This window comes from Microcebus murinus, chromosome 24 (assembly GCF_040939455.1).
Source record: "Microcebus murinus isolate Inina chromosome 24, M.murinus_Inina_mat1.0, whole genome shotgun sequence".
Taxonomy (NCBI): Eukaryota; Metazoa; Chordata; class Mammalia; order Primates; family Cheirogaleidae; genus Microcebus; species Microcebus murinus.
The window spans coordinates 24,232,367-24,249,271 of NC_134127.1; positions in this window are offsets into that span (position 1 = coordinate 24,232,367).

A 16,905-nucleotide genomic window follows, 5' to 3' on the forward strand; every position below is an offset into this window, starting at 1 on the left:
TAACCTAGCCTGTAGGAGAGACCCAGCAAACATTATTGCATGAATGAATGAAGCCACACTAAAATGAGCTCCCTGGCAGACATGGCTAACTGGTAGCCAGAGGGCTAGATCCAGCCTGCAAACATGTTCTGTTTGGCCCAACTGTGTCAGCCAGCACATGAAAATCAGATTAGTACATGCAGTACTGGGTTTACATTTACATAATGGAAATAACTGGAATTAAACAGCATCAGCCACCTTTTTTTTTTTTTTTTTTTTTTTTTTTTTTTTGAGACAGAGTCTCACTTTGTTGTCCAGGCTAGAGTGAGTGCCGTGGCGTCAGCCTAGCTCACAGCAACCTCAAACTCCTGGGCTTGAGTGATCCTTCTGCCTCAGCCTCCCGAGTAGCTGGGACTACAGGCATGCGCCACCATGCCCGGCTAATTTTTTTTTATATATATATTAGTTGGCCAATTAATTTCTTTCTATTTATAGTAGAGACGGGGTCTCGCTCTTGCTCAGGCTGGTTTTGAACTCCTGACCTTGAGCAATCCGCCCGCCTCGGCCTCCCAAGAGCTAGGATTACAGGCGTGAGCCACAGCGCCCGGCCTTCAGCCACCTTTTTAAGAGGTAGATACCCCCAGTTCACCACAGCCCGGCTCCAGGCTGCTTTACCACTCATGCACGCAGACCCTGAGGGTTTGTGACCCCAGCTTAGAAATATTTAAATGATACTTCAGAATTCAAAACTATTTTACAGCTGGGTAAATCAGAAAGCTGGCCAGACTTGCCCTTTCATCAACCATCCTCTTGTTGAAAGATAATCAACACAAGCAGAGTTGTCAAAAAAGGTTAAAAACACCTTTAAAAGGAAGGAAATTCTGACACATCCTGCAATGTGGATGAACCTGAGGGCATTATGCTAAGTGACACAAGCCAGACACAAAAGAACAAACACTGTATGATTCCACTTCATGAGATACATAAAGTAATCAAATTCATAGAGACACAAATAGAGTGAGGGTTACTTGGGACTGGGAGGAAAAGGAATGGGGAGTTAGTGTTTCATGGGTACAGAGTTTCAGCTTGGAAAGATAAAGATGTTCTTGAAATGAATGGTGGTGATGGTTGTACAACAATATGAATGTATTTAATGCCACTGAACTGTACACTTATGAATGGGTAAGGCCAGGCACGGTGGCTCACTCCTGTAATCCCAGCACTTTGGGAGGCTGAGGTGGGAGGATAGCTTAAAGCCAGGAGTTGGAGGTTGCATGAGATATGATGGCACCACTGCACTCCAGCCTGGGCACAGATGGAGACCCCATCTCTTAAAAAAAAAATAGCAGTTAAGATGGTAAGTTTCAGGGGGCGGGTATATACATACATAGTAGGTGAGATGTGCACCATCTGGGGGATGGTCATGCTGGAAACTCAGACTTGTGGGGGGAGGGGGGGAAAGGGCATTTATTGAAACCTTAAAATTTGTACCCCCATAATATGCCGAAATAAAAAAAAAAGATGCTAAGTTTCATGCTATGTGTTTTTTTGCCACAATTTCAAAAAAGGTTGAAAATAGAAAATCGTACCCCAGAAAAATAGAAAATGCTATCCTTTTTTAAAAGAGGATTTCTTTCTTAAGGGCACCTCTGAGCCTCAGGAGGGCCTTCTCGGCTGAAACAGCAGGTTTAGCACAGCAGGTCCTTTGATTTTCACAGCCCAATAAACAAATAACATGAAGAGAACCGACTTAGGATTGCTAGCTTCTTAATTTTACCAAGTGAATTTTTTTGTTTGTTTGTTTGTTTGTTTGTTTGAGACAGACTCTCACTCTATTGCCCGGGCTAGATTGCCATGGCGTCACCCTAGCTCACAGCAACCTCAAACTCCTGGGTTCAAGCGATCCTCCTGCCTCAGCCTCCCAAGTAGTTGGGACTACAAACCCAAGCCACCACGTCAGTATAACTTTTTCTATTTTTTTTTAGTTGCCCAGCTAATTTTTTTTTTTTTCCTGTTTTAGTAGAGACAGTGTCTAGCTCTTGCTCAGGCTGGTCTTGAACTCCTGACCTCAAGCGATCCTCCTGCCTCGGCTTCCCATAGTGCTAAGATTACAGGTGTGAGCCACCACACCTGGCCTCATTTTAACAAGTAAATTCTTAGGGAAAATAATGCACATAACAATTGCTACCTACGGTTCCTATCTTTTTTTTAAGGTCATAAAGGGCATAATTTTATATTGAAATCCTTTGGCTTGAAAAATTTCACTACTGTCCTTTTGCTCTTATTTAGGTTGAAAAAATGTTTGCCATGGCCCCAGGACTGATTCCCAAAGGTGAGTAATCTTGTCTTAAATATCTTTCCTAATTCCCATCTCACCACATTCCTTTATATTGTAACAAATACGGGTTTGGAATGCACCCAGCTTCCATCATACACTGTGTATCTATTTTATAACCTAGAAAATTTTGTTTTTAAATGGCATGCCCTGACGCTAGCTCGATTCTAGCTTTCTAAACAGAGGCAAAGCAGGCAGAAAAAGGGAAGGCCATGCGGTTTCTCTGGGAACATTGTATTAATACTTAAATTTAAGATGAAACTCAAAAGGGGAGAAAGCACCTAAGGAACTCAAGAAAGGGGGGAATATCATAGGGAAGAAGTGAGGACTTTCTCTAAAGTTCCCAAATCATTTGAATTGTTCTGGAAATATTTGATTGGTAGAAAAAAAGATGATAGCTTCCCTAACGACTCCAGGGAAAAACCCCTCTGGGCTGTTCCCCGTTTTGAACCGTACTCACACTCATCTGACTCCCTCCATGTCTGCAGCGAAGGAGAAGAAAGCCCAAGACTGAAAATGCCTTTATCTTCCCGTGGAAGCCTCTCCCTGATAAGCGAGGCAGAAAGGACTGAGGTGCGAGTTACAACCTGCAGCCCGAGCTTCAAGCTCCGGAGGCTTCCACACCAGGTGAAACCGGAGGAACGCCAACGACTCCCCCCCCCCCAGCACGAGCAGGCTCCTACAAGAGAGGGAAAGTCCTGCTTTCTCCCTTTCCAGCTACTGTAGGCAAGAGATTGACAGAACTAGCACAGAAGGCATTCCTCTGCCCCTTCGCTTTGTAAAGCACGCGTCCTTAAGAAATCAACAAATATTTATGGTGCAGATGCCATAGCCAAGGCCTATGGTAGATGTGTTAGTCAGGGGGCCTCAAACTTTGTAAACAGGGGCCCAGTTCACTGTCCCTCAGACCGTTGGAGGGCTGGACTATAGTTAAAAAAAAAACTATGAACAAATTCCTGTGCACACTGCGCATATCTTATTTTGAAGTAAAAAAACAAACGGGCAAAACACCCACATGTGGCCCGAGGGCTGTAGTTTGAGGACACCTGTTCAGATTTTAGCTGTGTGCATAAGGAGTTCCTCATCTTTTGCCCTCACAATTTGCAAATCGACTCATTCTAAGACTGATTTCTAGTTTACTTTTTGTCACCTTGATGCACCCACCCAGCAGTTTCTGATGGTCTCTGCACAGGCCGAGGAAGCCATCACTTAACACGATGACAGCTGACATACATTGAACGCTTACCGCGTGCCAGACGCTGTCCTAAGCATTTTGCATGTATTATGCCATTGTTGTCCCTATCTTACAGATGGGGACACTGAGCAACTTACTTGGGGCATGCCGCGCTGCTGTGACCCGATCTCCGCTCGGCGATCTCTCGCGGTGGAAGGGTGCACGTGCAGACCATTGGGTTCACGGGACATCGGAAGATCTAATTTTCGCCATTCTACTTTCCAAAACAGTTTCTAAAATCCTATTATTGTTAAAAAAAAAAATGGAAAGGGTGTACTAAGTTCTATTTTTTTGTCTTTAGAAAGGCGGGAATGAGCTAATCGCTTCCTCCGGGCGAACTCCTTCTCTGCAGCCTTGATCAGGATTTACCTGTTTGTCTGAGATGCGTTTGCCAGCGCGCTAAGCTTTCCCAGTTACAGTCGTCGCCTCTCCACCTGTCTCCACGGCTGCACTGTGAGCTCTTCGAGCACAGAGCAAGGGCATTTCTCAAGTTGTTCTGTCTCCAGCACCTGGTACTCAGCAGGCACTTAACACGTTTCAGGGGCTGAAGATATTAACAAAGCAGCGACCTCATTACCTTGGTCAGATGACATGGTTTGCTCAAGCCACAGAGGTAGTAAGTGGCAGTGCTGGGCTGCAAACACAAATTTGATTCCAAAAATCTATGCTCTTTCCACAAGAAGGCCATCCCTATGCGTCCTCGTGCATGTGTTTCACGTTCGCATTGTCGTTCCCACGTCGTGCATTCCTAACGGAAGCCCAGGTCTCGCTAACAGTGATGGTCACCTTCCAGCTGTTACTTATGGAGCGCTTGTCATGCGCCAGGCATTGGCCTCAACCCTTCACATGCGTGACCTCGTTTCACTGTCACGACAATCCCACGAGGTGGGTGCCATTGCTATGCCCTGGACAGAGAGGACACAGACTGAGGCCTGGGAATTTGCACACTGGCCTGGGTGAGAGAGGCCTGAACGCAAATCCCTGGTGCCCCTGTCCAGGCCGCCAGACCATCACCACTCCCCCGCCTCTTCCTGCAGTGTCTGGTGCTCCGCCAGGTCCCACAGCCTTTGGGGATACTCCTCCGTCAACCCCTGCTGGCAGGGCCACAGCCGGCCTCCGCCACCATCTAAGGCTGCTCCAGCTAGGAAGGAAATGCAGTAACTTCAGCCACAACCTCAGGCTCACCCCTCCCGGCTCACTCTCCTGCTCCCACGGACCAATACGCTGGCCTTAAGCCTCCCTCGCCTCAACTTGCCCCTTTTCAGGGGCCTCTGTCACTGTCCCCATTCTCTCCATGCCCCAACCTGACACGGCCACTACCCCTCCCAGATCACCCTGCTCCTAAGTCCCCGCAACAATTAGCGCGCTAAGGTGACAATTCCCTAAACTCCTGTGCCCCCAGCTTTCTCCAGGACTGCACCCACACCGCGCTCCCGCCGTGGCAGCGGCAGGGCCTGTCTCCAGCGTAGGCTCGCCCTCTCTGCCACACTGGCGTCCCGCCTGCCGCAGGGCCCTTGTTGGCCGGTCCCTGCCTGACCAGCGCAGCCTCCCCTCTCCCTTAGCGCCTTCTCAGCTGAGAATCTGCCATGGAAAAACAGGAACAAACGCTTGAATTAAAAACACTGGCCAGGTGTGGTGGCTCACGCCTGTAATCCTAGCACTCTGAGAGGCCGAGGGGGGCAGATTACTCGAGGTCGGGAGTTCGAAACCAGACTGAGCGAGACCCCCGTCTCTACTAAAAATAGAAAGAAATTAATTGACCAACTAAAAATATATATACAGGCCGGGCGCGGTGGCTCACGCCTGTAATCCTAGCACTCTGGGAGGCCGAGGCGGGCGGATTGCTCGAGGTTGGGAGTTCGAAACCATCCTGAGCGAAACCCTTAAATAGAAAGAAATTAATTGACCAACTAAAAAATATATATATATACAAAAAATTAGCCGGGCATGGTGGTGCATGCCTGTAGTCCCAGCTACTTGGGAGGCTGAGGCAGGAGGATCGCTTGAGCCCAGGAGTTTGAGGTTGCTGTGAGCTAGGCTGACGCCACGGCACTCACTCTAGCCAGGGCAACAAAAGTGAGACTCTGTCTCAAAAAAAAAAAAAAAAAAAAATATATATATATACAAAAAACTAGCCGGGCATGGTGGCGCATGCCTGTAGTCCCAGCTACTCGGGAGGCTGAGGCAGAGGATCGCTTGAGCCCAGGAGTTTGAGGTTGCTGTGAGCTAGGCTGACGCCATGGCACTCACTCTAGCCAGGGCAACAAAGTGAGACTCTGTCTCAAAAAAACAAAAATAAATAAATAAAATACGGATAGGCTGGGCGCTGTGGCTCACACCTGTAATCCTAGCACTCTGGGAGGCCAAGGTGGGTGATGCTTGAGGTCAGGAGTTCGAAACCAGCCTGAGCAAGAGCAAGACCCCGTCTCTACCATAAAATACCAAAGAAATTAATTGGCCAACTAATATATACAGAAAAAATTAGCCGGGCATGGTGGCGCATGCCTGTAGTCCCAGCTACTCGGGAGGCTGAGGCAGCAGGATTGCTTGAGCCCAGGAGTTTGAGGTTGCTGTGAGCTAGGCTGATGCCATGGCACTTACTCTAGCCTGGGCAACAAAGCGAGACTGTCTCAAAAAAAAAAAAAAAAAAGATTAAAATAAATAAATAAATAAAGATGTCTGGACCTAAGGACTCAGAGGCTTGGTCAGATTTCTGGAAAGTTTGTAACTTCTTCAAGTTGTTCTGCTGCTCTTTGCTTCTCAGTACCGGTTAGGAATCCCCCTTGAGGACGATGGCCTGGCACACGAGGAGGTTCAGCGGGCTTGGCCTGGGAGACCACTCGGAAGGCAAAGCCAAGGCTGCTCCATCTCGCCCAGGAGCTCCTGGGGAAGGAAGGGCAGGAGAGAAAGAAGGCAAAAGAAAGAAACACTCGGCTGCATCAGAGATTCACCTCAGAGGCAGAACACACAAAAAGCTCCTCTGAGTTCCTTGACCTCAAAAACCACATCTCTCACCTCTGCCTGTCCCATCTCGGTCGCATCAGCAGTTCGTGCTTTCAAAGCGTCTTCATAACCCCTCCCCAAAGAGTATCCCTCCTTGCTGGGCTTCACTCTGTGACCCTGGATTACAATCCTCCTACAAAGGCGGAGCCACAGCCCTGTGGGTTGAGGAGGCTGAATTGAATTGGCTGGGATTTGGGGGGAGGTAGATGTTCACAAGGGGCTTCTTGGGTGTTGGAGGTTAAAGATGTCCCCGGAAATGGGTTAGGTAGGGTGGACCCAGGCAATGGCCACTTTGCCTGGAATGAGCTAGAATTTACAAGCCCCAGAAGGCAAGGTGTGTACCTTGTAAACCAACGTATTCGTTTCCTTTTGGGTCTCCCTTTGTGTTTAAGGGAACTGTCCTTGAATCTATGTTTATTTGACCTACACTAAAGGGAAGCAAAAAAAGGGACTTTCGTCTACACATGGGACAGAGGTTTAAAGGGAAGAAGTCTGACCTCTGGGGCCACTGTGGTGCAGGCAGTGGGGACTAGGTAGAGGCCACAGTGAGGGTTGTATCTGATGTGTGTAGATTGGAGATCACTGGTTCTGCCGCTGAGGGACCTCTCCTCATACTGATCCTACAGCTCTGGGTTTCCCCTTGTTCTGGAAGGTGGCACCTCCTTATACTTCCTCTCCCTTCCCAATGGCTGCAGTTTCTACCTTCCCACACCCTTGCTTCGGTTCTCACATGGCTACCTCCCTTTGCCAGTGGAAATCCAGCAACTCGAGCCCCATTCTCTGCATGAAGCCACGCTCCACTGTCCTGCACACATCCATGTTTCCCTCCTGGAAACTTTTCTACCTCTGTACCAGATGAGTGTTTGGTTACAAGCTGACTTAAATAATGTATGTGGGGCTGCGCTCCGTGGCTCACGCCTGTAATCCTAGCACTCTGGGAGGCCGAGGCGGGCGGATTGCTCAAGGTGAGGAGTTCGAAACCAGCCTGAGCAAGAGCGAGACCCGTCTCTACTATAAATAGAAAGAAATCAATTGGCCAACTAATATATAGAGAAAAAATTAGCCGGGCATGGTGGCTCATGCCTGTAGTCCCAGCTACTCGGGAGGCTGAGGCAGGAGGATCACTTGAGCCCAGGAGTTTGAGGTTGCTGTGAGCTAGGCTGATGCCACGGCACTCACTCTAGCCTGGGCAACAAAGCGAGACTCTGTCTCAAAAATAATAATAATAATAATGTATGTGGGCCTTGTCTTCTCCAATTAGACCAAGAACTTCTCAAGAGCAGGAATAATAATGTCCTCCCTTCTTTGGGCCACTCCAAGGGAGGCACACACAGCCGGCGTGACAACACTAGCTGGCTGAATTGTGACGTTCAAATTAAAAGGGCACAGAATTGGGAGAGCCAGGAGGAAAGCAAGGGATTAAATTAATTATTTTGATGGATATTCTAGAGTGACAGGAAATTAGAGAAATTAAATAAGTGTAGGTTGTAGGGAGATTGTTAGAATATCCCTGCACCCTCTTTTTTTTTTTTTTTTTTTTTGTGAGGCAGAGTCTCACTCTGTCGCTCGGGCTAGAGTGCCGGGATGTCAGCCTAGCTCACAGCAACCTTAGACTCCTGGGCTCAAGCGATCCTCCTGCCTCAGCCTCCCAAGTAGCTGGGACTACAGGCATGCGCCACCATGCCCGGCTAATTTTTTCTATATATTTTTAGTTGGCCAATTAATTTCTTTCTATCTTTAGTAGAGACGGGGTCTTGCTTTTATTCAGGCTGGTCTTGAACTCCTGAGCTCAAAGGATCTGCCCACCTCAGCCCCCCAGAGTGCTAGGATTACAGGCGTGAGCCACCGCGCCCGGCCCCTGTGCCCTCTTTATTGAAGAAATGTAAGTCCCTTCTAATCTCCGATGTGCTAGAACTCTATTTTGGGCAGACAATTTTAAAACTCCCCCCAAACACACAGATTTCACGCTAAACTCCCCAAGAATGTTCGCTCTCTGGCCAAACGTTGGCTTACTTACATCTCCCCGCTTTGTCAAAATGTGTCTCTAAAGAACAACATCAATAATGAATCTCTGATAGGCCTAGTTCATCTCCATAAATCATTCAGGCACAGAGGTCAGGAGAGAGGATTCTTTGGGTATTATTCAAAGCAGATTGTACAGCTCAGTCCCCATTAGTGAGCACAAAAGGACACCCATAAAATATTCATGGACTGCTTGGGGGACCCACTTCCTAAGGGATTCGATTAGTCAGAGTAACCTGCGGTTGCACACGCCCTAAAACGCAGTGGTTTCCAGAGCTCATCGACAAATCTGATCTAGAATTTACAGGGATTTATGGAAACCACAGGAGAAAGGGTGAGGCAGAGGTAAGCTATTTTGCCCAGGGCTCCCAGATGAAGGAGAAGCAACCAACTTTTTTCTCCCAAGGATCATTTGGAGAAGCAGCAAAACCCTCCTCTGAGAAAAATCGGGAGGAAAGAAATCTTGCAGACATATACCTGGGGAGGAACCTCTGCAGTCAAAACACTCTCCTCCCTTAATTCACTGCTGATATTTTTAGCAAATATAATTTGATCTAAACAACATTCGATTGTATACGTAAGCAATGCAAGGCGCTTGCCGGATCTGGACTCACAGAGTGAGTATGACATACCCTACATTTCCAGGTTAGAAATTGTTTGAAGATAATTATGCAGCTAAAAGGGAAGCAGATGACCATAGAATTGCTACTCTGACACTGGGCAGGTGATTAGGAGCCTGTTTTTCCCAGGGATCACAGGTGGCAGCTGCAGGTGGGTGGGGGTGAGGCCTGAGCCGAGGACGGGAGGAAGGAGGACCAGTCACCCGAGATGCAGATCTAGAAGGTGTCACTTAGGCAGGAAGGTGGGGCCGAAATGCTGACCCAGGAGGGAAGAGAAGGGCAGAGGAAATGGCCCCGGCTAGGATGCATGTCACGTGCTGTTATAATCTTCCGGCCACTGGGCATGAAGCAGTTAAAGAGAAACCCAGGACAGCTGCAGCCAGGCTCTCTGTAACCGCCACACACAGGAAGTGTCATAGGGCTCATTTTTCTGTTTCAGCTGGGACCCAGCCTGGATGGTCCTGCCCACTAGGAAGCCGGGAGTTACAGACACTCCCAATGCCACAGCCTGACTCAGAGGCAGCTGAGCAAGACAGGGACAGAGGGGACAGCCGCTGCAGGCACACGCTTTCACATCCCCTATGGGAGAAAAGCAAAACCTCAGAAACAGAGAACGATGTAGCCATCTCGTCTGCCAATATGAGTTCCAGACAAATGAAAGGCTTATGCATAAAAACTTGAAAAAAACAAGAGGAAAATAAATGACTTTTTGGCCGATCTCAAGGAAAAGCGCCCCGATAATAAAAGTGACAGTGCTGAGACAATTGCTCCAAGGCTACATAGGCGGAGTCAGGACTCTCATTCGGGTCTGTGGAAGGCCAGAGCCTTACTCTTAACCCTGCAGGAAACTTCCTCCTTAAGGAAAAACTTAAAACAGATATTTTAGGCCGGGTGCAGTAGCTCACGCCTGTAATCCTAGCACTCTGGGAAGCCGAGGCGGGAGGATCACTCAAGATCAGGAGTTCGAAACCAGCCTCAGCAAGAGTGAGACCCGTCTCTACTAAAAATAGAAATAAATTTATTGGCCAACTAAAAATATATAGAAAAATATTAGCCGGGCATGGTGGCGCATGCTTGTAGTCCCAGCTACTTGGGAGGCTGAGCCAGGAGGATGAGGCTTGAGCCAAGGAGTTTGAGGTTGCTGTGAGCTAGGCTGACGCTATGGCACTCTAGCCCAGGCAACAGAGTGAGACTCTGACTCAAAATAAATAAATTAATTAATTAAAAACAAATGCAAAAACAGATATTTTAAAAAACAAAGACTTCTGGCCAGACATGGTGGCTCATGACTGTAATCCTAGCACTTTGGGAGGCCAAGGAAGGAGGATCACCTGAGGCTAGGAGTTTGAGAGCAGCCTGGACAACATAGTGAGACCCCGTCTACAAAAAAATAGAAAAATTAGCTGGGTGTGCTGGTGGTCACCTGTAGTCCCAGCTACCTGGGAGGCTGAGGCAGGAGGATGGCTTGAGCCCAGGAGTTTGAGGTTGCTGTGAGCTATGATTGTGCCACTGTACTCTAACCCAGGCAACAGAGGGACCCTGTCTCAAAAAACAAAAAACAAAAACTATAGCCTAGGCAACACAGCGAGACCTTCTCAAACAAAAAACGCGCCGAAGCTAAATCACACACCACTCTTTAGTAATGTGGTGTGCAAGATACTCAGGACGTTAAGCAGGAAGGATCTATTTTCATTGTTTTTACCAAGAAATATAAAGACTGAATGGAACTTGCCAAAAGTTCCATCCACTTTTGGATGGCCAAAAGTGCCATCCAGATAGGCACATTTGTCCTACCTGCCAAGTACACAGATGGACAAGCAAGGTTCAGTTTGTATTGAGATACTGTTTTAATAATCTTTGGTTTTCTGTTTTCTGTAGTTTCATTAAAACCTTCCTAGAAATCAAGAGAATGATTTGAAATTCCATTTTTGGTACAAAGTACCTAAGAAGTTGAGAGAATATTTTTTGTTGTTGGGAAGGAAAAAAAAACTTTCTTCTGTCTCGTGATCAGTAACTGAGGCCTGAAAATTAAGCTGACAAAGGGCAGATTAACAGGAGAAAAGATAAAGTTTTTATCTAATATTTACACGCACAGGAGTTCACAGAAGAGCAGTGAGAATTAAAGAAGCAGTTATACCTGGTGGCTTATATACCATTTTAACAAAGGAAAAGGGGTTTATAAATCATGGGAAGAGGCCGGGCGTGGTGGCTCACGCCTGTAATCCTAGCACTCTGGGAGGCCTGAGGCAGGCAGACTGCTCAAGGTCAGGAGTTTGAAACCAGCCTGAGCAAGAGCAAGACCCCATCTCTACTAAAAATAGAAAGAAATTATATTGGCCAACTAAAAATACATAGAAAAAATTAGCCAGGCATGGTGGCACATGCCTGTAGTCCCAGCTACTTGGGAGGCTGAGGCAGGAGGATCACTTGAGTCCAGGAGTGTGAGGTTGCGGTGAGCTAGGCTGACGCCACGGCACTCACTCTAGCCTGGGCAACAAAGCGAGACTCTGTCTCAAAAAAAAAAAAAAAAAAAGAAAAGAAAAGAAAAAAAATCACGGGGAAGAGACTTCAAAACATACGTGGGAACTAACAGACGACAGGGGTTATTTAGTAAGGGCTGTTCATGCAAACTGGTCCCCACGTCTCCTCCCTGTGTCCCGTGCTGAGGGGCTGCGCTCTCCCAGGTGCAAGGGGAGGGTGCCTTTCTAAGGGGACGTACATGCCCTATTTTTAGACAGGTAAGGGGAGGACAGACAGCTCTTCCTGCACCTGCTGTGCCTCAACGGCCTTCAGCTCAAAATAGTCAATGGGCCAACGTGGCGTGTTTGGGGCTGGCGTGTTTTGATCCCCATCGTTGCTGCCGCTGGTGTGATTTAACCCGTTGCTCGACGCACTGCTGGGCGCTGGCAGAATCAGCCCTGCGTTGCAGGGGGCCACCACGTCTGTCATCACAGTTTCCTCTTTTGTTCCCTCACAGGACACTGTAGTTGCAACTTCTGAACCGGGAACTGTAACTTTCCTCTGTTTTGTAGAGCAACGGAGGGGACAGTACGACCACGCGTGTTCCCTAGCGTGGCACGCGCAAGCCAATGCGGCGGCCACCGCTTTTCGTGGAGTATTGGGTGTCTTTTTTTTTTTTTTTTTTTTTTTTTGAGACAGAGTCTCGCTTTGTTGTCCAGGCTAGAGTGAGTGCCGTGGCGTCAGCCTAGCTCACAGCAACCTCAATCTCCTGGGCTTGAGTGATCCTTCTGTCTCAGCCTCCCGAGTAGCTGGGACTACAGGCATGCGCCACCCTGCCCGGCTAATTTTTTCTATATATATCAGTTGGCCAATTAATTTCTTTCTATTTATAGTTGAGACGGGGTCTCGCTCTTGCTCAGGCTGGTTTTGAACTCCTGACCTTGAGCAATCCGCCTGCCTCGGCCTCCTAAGAGCTAGGATTACAGGCGTGAGCCACAGCGCCCGGCCTATTGGGTGTCTTTTGAAGGAAAGAAAACAACTTCTGACTGACTGAAACACTTGCCTATCTCACCCCGCACTTGTGGGGCCAGTCTCCGCGTGTCCAACGCCAGGCTGCTTCTGTGCCTGTGTGGCTTTCTCCTTCGTGGTTATTTGCCTCCCTAATCATGTCCCGTGTCTTCTGCCATTAAAATCACACAGCTGCTTAGCCTTTTTTTTTTTTGAGACAAGGTCTCACGCTGTCACCCAGGCTGGAGTACAAGGGCTCAATCATAGCTCACAGCAGCCTCAAACTCCTGGGCTGCAGCAATCCTCCTGCCTCAGCCTCCTAAGTAGCTGGGACTACAGGCATGCGTTTCCACACTCAGCTAATTTTTCTTTTTTGTGTAGAGATACGGGGTCTTGCTCTTGCTCAGGCTGGTCTTGAACTCCTGACCTCAAGAGATCCTTCCACCTCGGCCTCCCAGGGTGGTAGGATCATAAGCCTGAGCCACTGCACCCGGCCTTAGCCTTCCTTTTCAGCGACAACTGGGTCATGCTGGCATTGGTATTGTAATCTGAACTCTTAGAAAACATGAGCATGACATTCACAGGGTTAAAAATTAAACCAGTACTATCTCAATCCAAATAAAGCACAACGGTTAGCCTACAAGCAAAGACAAAGGCAGACATTAACATTAATGTTTATTTTTTCTTTTTCTACTGCGTGGTGGATACCTGAAGACTAACATTAATGTTTTTCTTTTTTTTTTTGAGACAGAGTCTCACTTTGTTGCCCAGGCTAGAGTGAGTGCCATGGCATCAACCTAGCTCACAGCAACCTCAAACTCCTGGGCTCAAACGATCCTACTGCCTCAGCCTCCCAAGTAGCTGGGACTACAGGCATGCACCTCCATGCCTGGCTAATTTTTTCTATATATATTAGTTGGCCAATTAATTTCTTTCTATTTATTCTAGAGACAGGGTCTCGCTCTTACTCAGGCTGGTTTTGAACTCTTGACCTCAAGCAATCCACCTGCCTCAGCCTCCCAGAGTGCTAGGATTTTTTTTTTTTTTTTGAGACAGAGTCTCGCTTTGTTGCCCAGGCTAGAGTGAGTGCCGTGGCATCAGCCTAGCTCACAGCAACCTCAAACTCCTGGGCTCAAGCAATCCTCCTGGCTCAGCCTCCCAAGTGGCTGGGACTACAGGCATGCGCCACCATGCCTGCCTAATTTTTTCTCTATATATTAGTTGGCCAATGAATTTCTTTCTATTTATAGTAGAGACGGGGTCTCGCTCTTGCTCAGGCTGGTTTGAACTCCTGACCTTGAGCAATCCGCCCGCCTTGGCCTCCCAGAGTGCTAGGATTACAGGCGTGAGCCACCGCGCCCGGCCTAACATTAATGTTAATGCTCAGGACCACAAGGCATGTGTGCTGCACACTGAAGTCTGTTTATCAGGCTTCGTGAATGCTCATCTGTCACTGGGAATCACAAACCGTGGTGGCCAGCACCAGTGTTCAGTGACCACGGAAGGAGGACAATCTATACACTGCCCATTTGACATTAAAAGCAGTGTTGCTGTCAAGCCCTGATTTTTGGGCTGCCATATATGTTTTACACCTGTCCCTCAATCTTCCACACCCATTGCTGAAAACTGGGACCTCTCGTGTCCTGCACAGGTGTCTCCTTGAATAGGGAACTTTAAGTGCTAAAACCACAGGCACAGCCCCTGTGAAAAGGACGATTTCAGATCTTTCTGGTAGAAGTATACATACATATTGGCGAAACTTTTCTGGAGAGCTACTTGGGTGTGAATTTCAAGAATCTTAAACATATTTATATCGTTGAGCCAGTAATTCCACTTCTAGGAAGTTTATCTTAAGGAAGTAATTAGAGAAGTTCATAAAGATTTATGATTATGGCGGGGCAGAGCGACTCATGCCTGTAAGCCTAGCAACTTTGGGAGGCCAAGGTGGGAGGATTGCTACAGACCAGGAGTTTAAGATTAGCCTGGACCACATAGCAAGACCTTATCTCTATAGAGAGATTTAAAAATTAGCCAAGTGTGGTGGTACACCAGCCATCTCAGCTACTCAGGAGGCTGAGGTGGGGGGATTGCTTGAGCCCAGGAGTTCAAGGTTACAGTGAGGTGTGATTGAGCCACTGCACTACGGCCTGGGTGACAGAGACCCTGTCTCTTTAAAAACAAACGAACAAACAAAAAACATTTGTGACTATGGATAGTAAACAGGATTTTGTTTATAATATTCAAAAAATAGTTTAAATTTTCAACAATAAAGAATTAAACTGTGATACACACACATATATATAAAGCAATGGAATGCAGCCATTAAATACAGTTCTTAAAACTTATGGGTTTTACCCTGTGACTGTCAAGATTGCTCTTAAAGATAAGGAAAAAACAAAAAAATAATAGTAAAAGAGAAAATAAAAATTAAAAAAAAATAAAAAACTTATGGGTTTTTAAAATTTTATTTTTCTATTTTTTTAGAGACAACGTCTTGCTCTGTCACCCAAGCTACAGTACAGTAGTGCCGTCTAAGCTCACTGTAACCTTGAACTCCTGGGCTCAAGTGATCCTCCCACCTCAGTGTTCTGAGCTGCTGGGACTATAGGCACGTGTCACCACACCCAGCTAATTTTTAAAATTTTGTGTAGAGAAGGGATCTCGCTATGTTTTCCAGGCTGGTCTCTAACTCCTAGCCTCAAGCAATCCTCCTGCCTTGACCTCCTAAAGTGCAGGGAATACAGGCCTGAGTCACTGCTCCCAACAAAACTCATGTTTTTGAGGAATATTTAATGGCATAGAATAATACAATCTAATAGCAGTTACATTCAAAAAGCAGTTCACAGTATGATCCCATTTTCAGCCAAACAATGCATGTGTATGCATATATATGCAGTAAAAGAAAAACTAGAAAGAAGTAATTCAAAATGTTACATTTGAGTAGGTAGATTATGGCTCATTTTAATTTTTAAAATTATACTTTTCATATTTCCCCACTTTTCTGTAATCAGTGTTGTTTTTTTCCCCTTGTGATTTTAAAAAATAATCAGATACAATGTTTCAGTACGATCTGAAGGTTGAGGAATTGCCAACAATGAACATGAGTTTTCTGGAATTAGTAACAAGGCCTGATACCAAATGACTCTTTCCTTGCAGCTAGCAGGGGGTGCTGATGAGAAAGCAGCCCGTGAGGCGGGGCGCGGCGGCTCATGCCTATAATCCTAGCACTCTGGGAGGCTGAGGAGGGAGGATCACTCAAGGTCAGCAGTTTGAAACCAGCCTGAGCAAGAGCGAGACCCCGTCTCTACTATAAATAGAAAGAAATTCATTGGCCAACTAATATATAGAGAAAAAATTATCCTGGCATGGTGGTGCATGCCTGTAGTCCCAGCTACTCGGGAGGCTGAGGCAGGAGGATGAGGCTTGAGCCCAGGAGTTTGAGGTTGCAGTGAGCGAGGCTGACGCCACGGCACTCTAGCCTGGGCAGCAAAGCAGCCCATGAGAAACAGAGCACTCCACAAAAAATTTTGTCTAAGGTTTCACCAAGATGCAGAGAAGGAGGTCTTAAAATTAATGTCAAAATGCTACTCTAAGGCCGGGCGCGGTGGCTCACGCCTGTAATCCTAGCTCTTGGGAGGCCGAGGCGGGCGGATTGCTCAAGGTCAGGAGTTCAAAACCAGCCTGAGCAAGAGCAAGACCCCGTCTCTACTATAAATAGAAAGAAATTAATTGGCCAACTGATATATATATAAAAAATTAGCCGGGCATGGTGGCGCATGCCTGTAGTCCCAGCTACTCAGGAGGCTGAGGCAGGAGGATCGCTCGAGCCCAGGAGTTTGAGGTTGCTGTGAGCTAGGCTGACGCCATGTCACTCACTCTAGCCTGGACAACAAAGTGAGACTCTGTCTCCAAAAAAAGAAAAAAAAAAAAATACTACTCTATATTATAGTTATGATTCGTATATTTATGTTTCCGCATAGACTGTACACAGTTCCTACTCCCTGGTGTGTACTCCCTTTTTCTTGATGAATCTCTAGTTGTCTTTCATGTCTTGAGTTAAAGAACCCCTTGAGGTGTCACCCGAGACAGACTGTGACCTAGGTGTCCCTTAGCTGGCAACTGCAGAAGGTGTAGGTGCCCAGGCTGAGCTGACGTGGCAGGTGGCACCCACGTCTCCTACGGTGAGCCGAGGTGAGTCCTGCTCAAGTCTGTCTCGCTAGCATGGCCCAAGGCAGGGTGGCAGA